Below are 11,409 nucleotides of genomic sequence, written 5' to 3'. Positions count from 1 at the left end.
ACAGAAAAGTAAGGTCATCATTACATTCGAGGTTTGTCAGTTCTGGTATTTAACTATGTATTAAGAATGTGGTGTTACAGTGTTTTTTAAATCAAGTGAAATTCATGCAACCGGAGAAAAGTTTAAAAGTTCTGCAATGCAAAGAAACAAAAGCATTAGGGATATTAAGCCTGGTAAAAACAGAGCAGTGACAACAGAAATGAATTTTAGCAGGCACCCTGGCATGCAAAATAATTGCAGCACGCCTGGGCTCCCCTTCCATCTGTGCACTTTTACTGCCAGTTGAGCTGCCTTATGAAGGCCCTTTGTGTTCAAGAGCTATTCTGGTGCTTCTTATGTAGAAGAAATAGCAAATATTGTGATGCTGTGCTTATGAAAGAGATCTCTTTCTGACGTAGTGTTTTTACATTTTATTTTCTTAAATAAGTGGTTGTTGGTCTCTTGGGTATGAAACAATTCCCTGGAGGGTCAGTCTCAGAAGTCCTTGGATCATCACACTTTCTTGGAAAAGACAAAAAAAAAGCTACTTTTGCCATATTGCAACACCCTCTTTGAGTCGGCTAGTAAGTTTTAGTGTGCTGGGGAATCAAAGGCTGATCTGATTTCATTAGCTACGTGAGATGAAAATCAGCTTATTACTTTGTGCTTATTGTTTGCCTCTTACATCGTTAGGCATGAGTTGTTAGCTCTGTGTGGGTAGCTGAAATCTTTTGGAAAAGTATCTGATCATTCCACTGAATCTGGAGAATGAAATATTAGATAATTATGAATCAGTTCTACATATATTTTACTTTTCCACTCCTCATGAGTCAGCACGTACTTCTTTAGCCCAATTTACTGCAAAGTTGCCAACTCTGAGCTGCTGTTGGCTGCAGACCCAGGATGGGATAAGTATGAAGCTTGTGTGGAGGTGAGTGAGCTGCAACTCCATTTGGTTAAAACAGAAGTTGTGATGATCTGACTGAAATAAGGAGTGCTAAGCAAGTAGGACTGATCCCTCTTGGTTTATATTTGCCCTTTTTGTTTTTTGTCCTGGTGATATATTCATAGGAAAAGCTGTTATTTCAGTTTAATCATGCCTACAAGTGAAGAATGTTGTACCTTACTGTACTCAGCTCAGAAACTAAGGGCTGTGACAAATTGCTGATTGAGCACAAGGTTACTTTCCTGGCTATTGCATCCTTCCTCATGTCTCTCCTTATGAAGCCACTCCTGTAACAGACAGCAGAGCAGGCACTGTGAATGTGTCCTACCAGCTGCAATTCACAGTCCAGCATATTAACTTCAACCCGTCTTCTTCCATGTATTTTGTTATGCCAAGCTATGAACTGGGGCAGCTCAGTATCAAGTTCACATCTCTTATTTCATTAAGCTATGGTAAATGAAAGGATCCAGGAATAACAAACCAGAGACCACATTTTCTGCTCATCTGAAAATACAGAGATTTGACAGCCTACGGATTTATTTTTTTTTCCATCTGAAGGGTCATATGTATTTTCCCTTTTACTTATAAATTGAAAATTGCTTGTATATGGACATAGTGGGCAAGCAGGGGCTATGCATTACCACAGAGGATGAAAACCAATAAAGAAACCAGTCAGTTAACACTGTGTCATTCAGTGTTGTGATATTGCCTTTTCTGGTAAGTGGGTTCATTACCAAATGTGCTTCTGCTGTATTAAAACCACAGGTAATTCCGAATGTCATTTTTCAGAACTGTGACATGTAACAGACAAATATGCACAAATTCTGCAATTCCGTGTAGGATTTTTCTTCAAGTCTATGTTGGCTTGTTTCCAGTATTGCTTGGTCTTCTGCTGATTACTACTGGATAATGACAGCAATTTTGTCAGGTGGATGTTTGTTTTCAGACAACAGGACAGGTTATCACTCGCGAGATGTGTACTTAGGCTGCTACTGCCCATCTCTGTGTTTAAAAGACTGAAGTGTGGCACAGGTGGGTTTTCATAGTTGTAGAATGAATCATAGATTTGCAGAACAGCTTGGGTTGGAAGGGACCTCAGCACCTACCCAGTTCCAACCCCCTGTTGTGGGCAGGGCTGCCACCCACCAGCTCAGCTGCCCAGGGCCCCATCCAGCCTGGCCTTGAGCGCCTCCAGGGATGGGGCATCCACAGCTTCTCTGGGCAGCTGTGCCAGGGCCTCACCATCCTCAGAGTAAAGAATTTCCTTCTAATACCTAGCCTAAATCGCTATCAGACTATGTCAACTAGTCCTGTTACTGTCAGATTGTAAAAAGTGACTCTCCAAGATGTATAAAAAGTAGCTTTGCATTCTGCTGCTTCCATTCCACAATCAGCATAATTGATAATCTGCACACTGTAGGATGGCATCGCTCAGCTCACATCAATGTATCATTTACTCTCAGCAAAGATCTAAAAATTAATATAAATAAAATTAATATCAATAAAACTAATATGTTGCAAAAACTGATAAGATGTAATAAGGAAAACTGTAGAAAACAAGTTCAATATCCAGCCCATAATTCCAAAATTTGCTTGTATATTTTATGTGCTATTTCACAACCAGTGCTTTTGGATTCAGCTGATTTTTCTTGCTTGAAGAGGCATAGGTAGCATTCGTTTTTTGGACTAAACAATGTATATTAGTATATATAGTATATTAGTATACAATATATATTAGTCAGGTTAATCATGACCTAAGTAGAATTATTTTTAAAACTAAAAACTTTTTAAATTTTCTTATCAGGTATACTGACAGCCACCTACTTCTTAAGAATATGAACACATAAGGCAAAGAGCAGCCCCAGAAATGGCTTATAGCTTGAGAAAATAAGTGCTTTTATCTCAAGTTTACATTTAGTCAGAGCTTAATTAATATTTTAGTAGCTCACAAGATTCTTTTATAAAGCAGAATAGCACCACCTGCTGCTGAGCAAAGTTTTTATGAACTTGAGATAATTGCAGTACTGCTAAGCTAATGCCTTTCACAAATGATTTCTGATCAAATCAAGGATGTTTCATTATTGCTATCTCTACTATTAATGCTTCCTGGCCCTCTTTCTTAGAGGCTTTTTTTTCTAAACCTTTATCCATTATTTACCATTGTGTAGAGACTTATAAAAGTAACTTCTTCTTGTAGATTAAACATTCTAGACACATGAAAAGTTACCATTCAAATCTTATTTCTAGTCTTTTCTCCATCTGGTGTATATATGAAGAGAGTGAGCTAAAAATTTTTACTTATTTCTGGGCTTCCTCAGGGTCCTTGGCAGGAAAAGAGTGACCTGCATCCTCAAAGGACTTTAGATGCCCGAAAACTGTCAAAATCAATGAGAATTGCCTGAGGATGTAGCCCTAAGAATTCAATTAAGGATTCAATCTCTAGATTTTTTTTTTTTTTCAAAGAAAAGAATTAAAGATAATATCTAGCTTCTCAATTATCTTGACCATGGGAAGTACAAAAAAAACTTTGTATGTGACAGCCTAGCAGAAACATTGAATGCCATCTCCATCTTTTAGCTACCTAGAATTATAGCTTAGGTTTTAGTCTCCAAATGTGCCATCACTTCTAAGGCTTTCTGATTCTGCAGATTGCACAAATAATGAAAGGAAACCAACATCACATCGTTAAAATTGAAAACAAACCCTGTCCTACGAAGATCACCTGTATTTTTCCTTACCTGACTTGCCCTTAAACAGTAAATAAACCCACCTGGGAAAAACACTGAACCTAATTTTCTTCGTGCTGAACATGTTGGATGACAAACTGCCACAAAACGTTGGCAAAAAGGTTAACTTATTTTGACTGCTATTTACTCTGAAGAACATAAAAGAGCAAGAAGGAGGTTTTTTATCTGCTTGAAATTTTTTCCCCCTTTTTCCATGTTGCAGTTTACCATTCCTTCCCCCTCAATGGCCAAGAACAATATTCTGGTCCGTCTGTCCCATGAAGCTCACTTTGTATGTCACCATTATGATATTAAAAAAAAAAAATGACTTGCATGTATTTTTTTGTGAAATGACAAAACAATTTGAATAAAACCAATGTATTTTGTATTGTACAGTTCAGGAAGGATGTTCAGCTTTGCCTGTAACAAGGTTTTCAACTTAGCAGTCCACTATTGGTGCTCTGCTGGCCAGTGGGATGGGTAGGACTAATGTGACCAGGGTGATGCTGGAACCAGGAGGAGAGGATGCAATGGCAGGAATAATCTATGATAGAGGTTCTGTTCTGTTAGTACAGTAGGGCCTGTTGTCTTCTGCCTGTCCTGACTAACTAGCTTACATCTGTGAGTGTGAACATCCTCAGGTATGGAACTGCACTGCTATTTGACAAATATTTGGTACTTCTCTACGCTGAACAGCTCTGAAGAGTACTCCATCTCTTGGTGTGTTGGGATATTGTGTATGAATTCAGACAAGTGTTGGGCTTATTTTCTTGTCCTTCAGATTAAAATACTTTCTTATGAGATAACTGTATTTTGTTACATTGAGGCACTCAGTAATTTATGTTGGTTGTTGCCATGTAAAGCTACAGAAAACAAGGTTATGTACAAAGAAATTTCTAAACATGAGCTGTTTGATACTGCCCCCTCTCAAGTGCAAAAGCAATTTGCTAGTAAGTTTTGATGCTTGTTTTATGATTCCAGTGGAGATCCTTTGTGAACAAGATAACCAGCAATTGTTCCTCAAGTATATACTGGACAGTTTTCAGGAAATTATTGAACAAGTAAATTGATATTTATGGATGCAATATGAAGGTCTGTACTACACAGAGAGCCCAGGGAGTTCCGAGATTCTGCCTTTCTAGAACGTGTTCTCCTCATTTCTTTGTGTTCCTTCTGCTATAGTTTAGTGGCAGCCTCCCACATCCCCACATCTTTCCACTAATAGCCTGCACTGTCTGTATGCTACCACCTGGAGCCTGGAGGAAATTTTGGCTAAGTAAATAACACTTAAACTGCCTCAGTGATGTAGCCATGCACCTGTTGGTGGCCAGAAATAACATTCTGGAGGAAAAAGAAACATTCAGTTATGTGAATTATTGAAAGGTAGCCAGAAAACATATTTATCTATCTCACAGCCTTCTTCCTATCCACAGATGTCAAAAGCCCATCTTCCAAAGTCTTTCACTTCACCTCTGACAGCTTTTGTGGGGCAGCTGTACTTGTTAGTGTCTGTGTCTGAGGTGCATAAAAACTTGAAGTGTGGAGGCCACGTAATGGCTACATCACCAGTCCCCATTATTTATTCACAAAGACTCATAAAAGGCTTAAAAGAAAATCTCTGCATCCAATATTTTGGATCAGATCTTGAACTCAAGACTGTAAAATTTTTTTAGAATAGCCACTTATGTTCAAATTTGCTGTGTTAAAGTAGCAGAAATTTTGCCATAATTAAAAATGAAAAATGGAGCTGTCTGGGACAGAATGCTCTCTTCTATTGCAATTCTAATCAAATTATCCTGCTACTTCAGTTGCTTCCAATATCTGGAATCTCACTTGTTTGTCTTCCATCTTACCAAAGACCTGTGATCTGAGATGGCCTCTTTCTACTTTGATTCCTTCTGCTTCGTCATCCTCATCCAGTGCATAGGATCATACAGCTGATGGGAGACTGTGGCACAACAGGGACAGGGCTATCGGTGCCCAAAGCCACTGGCAGTGGATAGCGTCACATCACAGCTACCTTCTCACCACATGCCTTGGGTGCTTGTAGGTACCTTAGTTGTCAGTTGTGTTTCTTGGGCAGGAGCATGCTGAATGCATGGATTTACCAATAAACCAAGTCTTGCAATTTGAGAATGAAGTCCTGCTACACACTGCTTTAATTTTAAACACTGAAGTCATCCCTCAGCCTCTCTCAGTCGATAACAGTGTTACTCAATCTTCTCTGCTTCATAATAGGGCTCTATTTGCAATGGTTTTGTTTTCAGTATCAACAGAAGGACTTAAAAATCCAAATAACCAGCTGCGCTTAAGTCTTTTCACTGACTGTAGATTCTAATTCTCAAGTAAGAATCACTGGGGAGCCTTAAACATCCTGCGCACGTAAGTCCAATAACTCCATGTTACACTGCTGTGCAATCTTCTCAATGGAATGAGTATATGAAAGATTACCAGTGTCATGGGAAAAGATGTGAAGGCCACCTGCAGACTGAAAAACAGCTTCTAGTGTGATTGTTTTGGTCCGCAAGCACTTATATCATGCATAGTACAAACCATCATGATTGAAGTTGCCCATTAATTTCTCTGAAAAAGGAAGGAAAACAACATTAGGTAGATCCATTTCTGAAAGTGGCATTTCACCACTTTGATGTGGGCAGCTGGTAGGATTACATACACCAGGATATATCTGATCTAGTAAATGATACATATTTTTGTTCCCCGTGTGTTGCACAAATTCAATTCAAATTTAACACATTTACTGATAATCTCACTAGCAGCTGTTTTAAGTGAGCTCTAAACTCAACGTTTCTGTCATAGAGAGAGAAGCAAAGTAAAGACAGTGAGTATGCATATAGCTTGGAATTCATTTGTCAGTGGTAGGAGATCTTGCAAGATGTTTCTTTGGTTTTCTTGCAAAAAAACGTGGGCTCTTCAGAATTTCCCATGTCCTTTAATACATGTCATTGATCTTTCTTCCTGGAAAGAATATTGTAGAGAAAATTCCAAGGATGCAAAAGTTCCTAGACACAGCTGTGCACATGAAATACAACAGAGAAATGTCCGTGAGGAGAGAGGTTGCTTACCTTTTCCTATCCCTTTATTTCTTTTACATGTTTGTATGTATCTGTAATATGGCAGATGCCCAAAAGGGTATTTATTCTTTTGAAAAGCACAGATCGTGACACACTGATAGACAGCAGTATGAAATGGTGCAAGGAAAGCCCACTTCCTCTTGCTTCTCTGATTCTTTCCAGTTTTACAAACCTACGCTGAGCTATGCACCATCACAGGCCAAGCATCTGTCCAGACTTCTTGCCTTTATTGTGCTTTTATCTGTAAGTAGCTCTGTGGTATTTTATATCCAAAATAATTTTTTGTGACGAAAAATGATGAAATCTTTTTTCCCCCTTTTTTTCCCTTTAGTCTTTTTTTTTCCTTTAGTCATTTTGCAGCCTGTGTAGCTCCTTTAGCATTGTCTGTCACAACTGAACAGTGCTCAAGTGCCTTAGGGATGTGCACAGCAAGAAAAAGTCATTACTCATTTTTATGTTTCTGAGTTTTCCTTTAGAAAAATGAGTGGAAATGAAGTGCACGTTATACAGTGCTAAGATACATGCAGAGAGATTAAAATCCAACTCCAATGAAAATTATTCTGTCCCATGACTGTAACAGAGCCCCATTAAAGACATATTCCCATTGGAGAACTGAAACACATAGTAGCTAGAAATCCTATGAATCACATCCTAAAATAAGAAAACAAGATGACACTTCTTTTCCAAAGGAGAATCATTGTTCATTGCTACTTCAAAGCCCTTGTGCAAATTTCAGTGTAGAATCCCAGCACTACAATCAGAGTATTAGATTTGCACATATAGCAATAGTGGCTTAAGGTGTGCCTTTACAAGCAGAAAAGAAGTAGTTTGAGGATCTGAATTGTGTTCCATGGCCACAGTACAGATGTGGTTTTGGAAAAAGTATGTTTTATAAGAAAAACAAAAAATCAAACCCAAAGGAAATTGAGTTTTTCTATCACCAGGCTAACGTTGCAAATTCACTTTCAACATATATGACCAAAACAAATATAAGCAAAAAAGTGCAATTCAACTACTTATGAGAACACAAGTGGCCAAGTTACTGCACCGTGTGTTTGTCTGCTAATAACAAGCATAAGGAACAACTTTTGGCAAGGGGGAACATCAAAAGGACTTTCTCTTTCTGTCATAAGCCCCCGGGCCTATAAAAATAACAGAAACCTTAGTGCATGAATCACAAATGGTCAATAAAAACTTTAAGGCTTGTGTTTACATAGAAATATCTTGAGGAATTACAGAAAATCTGCAGAGGATGCTTCCAAACAAAAGAGCTCTGCTCCCATAGTGCTTCCCAGTGGAGCAGCATCAAATCTGTAGTCCCCAGTTCAGTTTGCTGCTAATAGCTTATTTTCACTCAAAGCACACTTGTGGGAGTAGACACTATTGAGTTCACTAGAGCAATTTCATCATGTCGTTTGGAAGTATTTCTGCTTTTTACTAACGGCTGGTAACGCTGGGGACTTAGGTTTGGCACTGAAGAGATGGAACTTCGTAAATGAGAGATCTTAAGGTACTGGAGCATCACATGTGCCCCTGCTGAACCAGAAATACCTTGTGTCTAGTCATGTGCATCTTAAAAGCTTGGTTTCTTTACGAACTGAAATGCTTCTCTGTTCTTAATCACTTGTAGCTAGCAGCTTGTGCAGCTGATCAGTCCCTAACTACTGTGCGCCTCAGACAGCAGTGAAGGATACCATCTTTTTTCTAGCTACAGCTTATGAGAACTTCAAAACTTAGCAGAATGATCCATGCCTTTAATCCACAACCTTCAGCTTCCAAGTGACATGAAGCTTTAATAGCTACCATACCACTGAAGATTAGGAGTCAATACAACTGCCATAGAATAATTAAGGATGGAAAAGACCACTAAGATTGTCGAGTCCAATCATCAACTGCTCACCACCACACCCAGAGAGCCATGTCCCTAAGTGCCACACCCACATGTTTCTGGAGCACCTCCAGGGAGAATGACTTCACCACCTTCCCCAGCAGCCTATTCCAGTGTCTCATCACTCTTTTGGAAAAGAGACTTTTCTTGGTATTCAACCTGAATCTGTCCTGAATCCTCATCTGTTAATTTGGAACAGAAAAGAGTCTGACTTTGAACTGTAATATCTGACAGCTGCTGCCCATGCCACTTCAACTTGTCTTTATCATGAGCTCTCTTAAGCGCAAATGGTTCATATGGACAAAAATTCAGCTGTGTTACAGCAGAGCACACTTTTAATTTATAAAAGCAAGCCAAAATAATATCAGTGCATTCCAGAAATATCTATAAAGGCAGAACTAATGCTGCTCTGTTTTTATTAGTACCCAGTCATGTCAAGATGTATAACAGGCCTTCATGATGGTAATAAATCAGTGACAAGGTTTTCAATAAAAGTTGTACTGTAACTTAGTATAATGTTTTCTGATTGGTAACTGATGAAATCATACTACAAATTTACTGGACACTGCCGGAAGGGCAAGGTGCAACCACACTGTTTGTGTTATGCACTAGTTTCCAACTTATAGTAAACTAATTTTTTTTGTTCTGCAGTATTTTCTGAAAAATTTTGAGTGTTCTGGCTCATATTACCTGTGGACATGCTTTAAAAAAATACTTCTAACATAATATTAAGTAATTTAAAATACAAACACATTGAAAGTCCTATGATCATACTGTCTCTTTCATCTTTCGTTGTATTGACAAGTATCACATTGGTGCTGTGCATACTGTTGGATATCCATGTTTTGAAACATCCTGCTTAATTTTATTGGAGATAAATGTTCCAAACCAAAGACCCGTGAGAACACCAGCTGGTCAATGCAACTAAACTTGGAACTGTGAGTAACTTCTCACTGAAGAGTCAGAGAACAAGTTCAGGTTATTCTTTTACCTCCCAAAAGAACATTAAAATAGTAGCAGGTTACTTTTCAGAATCCTTTGAAACATGGATGTGTCTTAGACACCATCCCGTAGGGCAACAGGTAGCTCCCTGCAGAGAGAGTGTGGGAATAGAGGCATGTTTCTTTCTGGCTCAGCCACTGCCACAACACTGTACAGAACTGTAAAATTGTGAATTCTCACTCTGATTAAGAGAGGGACTTGCAGCCAGCTGGTGACTAGCGAAACCAAACTGTAACCAGTGAAACTGTAACTGTAACTGTTCTCAATCTTGGGAAGACCTCAGGAAAAAACCACGCTGTAACACTCTTGTGGAGTAGTGCAAAACAAACACACGTTGTGCTCAAGCTCAAAGGAGGTCAAGAATTAGCTTTCTTGCTTAATGTGGCCTCTGGTGTTTCCCCTGCCAAACACTACCACCATACAAGGGGAGAAGTGCAGCCAGTATGGTGTGCACACGGCACGTAATATTGGGCACTTTCCACCCAGCAACAGCTTTTGGGCCCATTGTATATGCCATCAGAAGGCATTCCCAATCCCACAGCTGCTGGCTCATGGCCCCACTACATGCTTGACCAACCCAGAAGAATGAGGAGGTGAACTGACCCTCAGGACATCAAGAGATCTTCAGCAGTGACTTGCTTTTCTGCCTTTTTTTTTTTTTTTTCTTCCTCCCCAGCCCCTCTCACTCTCTCTTTCTCCTTTCTTCCTTTTTTTTTCCTCATGCCCTCTCCCAGCTTTTAATAAATAAAGGCACACTCTTGCTCAATCAACACCTTGACTCTGTTCCAAGTTTTAATTCAAAAGGATTGGCATCAAACCACAGGATGCTTTGGCTTGCAACAGAGAGCATGAAGGATTGCACTCTCGCTGGTTGAAGAGATTCTGCAAAGGCTCAGGAATTGTCTCTGGAGGGAAACACAGTTGGATCTTTTCCCCAGAAGGGGCCTGTAGTAACCATAGGGTGCTATTGACTAAAGGGTGGAAAATGCTGGCAATACCATTTTACTACAACCTTCATATTGTGCAATTTGAGAACATAGAAAGGGCTCTCCTACATATGCAGAAACAAGTGGGCATACACTGTTATTTCTGTTGCTCAGAGGAGAACCTTGCCCGGCTCTCAGCCCCATCAGCCGGGGAGAAGGAGGAATGGGAACTCTGTACTGCAGTAAAACTAAATACCACATTGAAAAAAAGAAAAAAAAAAAAGCTTCCTCCCAAAAAAGGGTTACAAGAAACAGAGAGCTTCCCTGTGGTTAACTCCAAGTACACACAAGCTGATCTCATAACCTGCAAAGGATGCACATGGCCAACTCAGTCCAGTGCTTCAAAACCAAAAATTAAATCATTAAAGGAAAGTAAATCATTAAAGGAAAGTAAATCATTAAAGGAAAGGCAACAGACAACAAGAATGTGGGTTGCTTCTTGGTTTAGGCAGAAAAAGCACTCAGGAGACCTTTTTACATGGTGCCTTTGCAGGATATATAGCATTTTGCTAAATGGGAGGAAACAAACTTTCAGGAGAGAATAAAGGCCAAATGAATTGAAACCATTTATTATGACAAAGGACAGACTACCAGTCAACCTAGCTCAAGTCATGGCTGTAGAGTGTGCCTGAGCTCCACCTCTGCTCTTCCAAGCCATCCATCTCTCAGCAAGGCCATTGCATAGTTCTTAATCTTATGCTTTTAAAATATGCTGGTTCTGTTTTTATTTTTAAGCTTACCTCTAACTACCTGAACTCTTTTCCTTCTCTTTGCTCTCTCCTTCACTTTT

The sequence above is a fragment of the Lagopus muta genome, chromosome 4 (assembly GCF_023343835.1).
Source record: "Lagopus muta isolate bLagMut1 chromosome 4, bLagMut1 primary, whole genome shotgun sequence".
NCBI lineage: Eukaryota > Metazoa > Chordata > Aves > Galliformes > Phasianidae > Lagopus > Lagopus muta.
The sequence above is the reverse complement of the archived record's forward strand: the minus strand, read 5'-3'. Positions refer to the sequence as shown.